General features: G+C 75.3%; 1 protein-coding gene across 1 annotated transcript in view; it reads right to left on the reverse strand.

The window, feature by feature from the left end:
- The window catches only part of TC2N (tandem C2 domains, nuclear), a 48,924-nt gene extending 48,745 nt beyond the window's left edge, over positions 1-179 (reverse strand). The window contains exon 1 of the mRNA XM_007454704.1: positions 93-179. The gene's annotated coding sequence lies outside the window, so the exon portion shown is untranslated. The remainder of the gene's footprint in view (positions 1-92) is intronic.
- Between the last annotated feature and the right edge of the window lie 210 nt (positions 180-389).

Consider the following 389-nt stretch of genomic DNA (forward strand, 5'->3'; position numbering starts at 1 on the left):
CCCCCGGCTCTCTCCCCCGCCGTGTCCCCGGGGTCTCCACGCGCCGCTCTCGGGGAGCCGCCGCCTCACACAGCGTTAAGGCGGCCAGTTACCTGCTCGAGGCAGTGAGCGTTCTGGCCTTGCCGCCCGCGGGAACCGCGATCCCGTCACCTCGCGCGGCCGCGCCCCGAGGCCCCGCCCCCTCTCCAGGTTTCCCCCCCCGCCCCCCCAGGTCCGCTCCGCCAGATCTGCCCCCCCCTCCCCAGGTCCGCCCCGCCCGTCGGGAGGCGCAAACCGAGGGGCGGGACGGGGAGGGGCGCCTGTCAGTGTACCCGAGCGCCAGGCGCCTGCGCCCTCGGCTCCTCGCCTCTCCCAGCCGCAATTCTCGGGTGCTCCCTCTGGAAAGGAAT

Source organism: Lipotes vexillifer, unplaced genomic scaffold, assembly GCF_000442215.2.
Source record: "Lipotes vexillifer unplaced genomic scaffold, Lipotes_vexillifer_v1.1 scaffold1126, whole genome shotgun sequence".
NCBI lineage: Eukaryota > Metazoa > Chordata > Mammalia > Artiodactyla > Lipotidae > Lipotes > Lipotes vexillifer.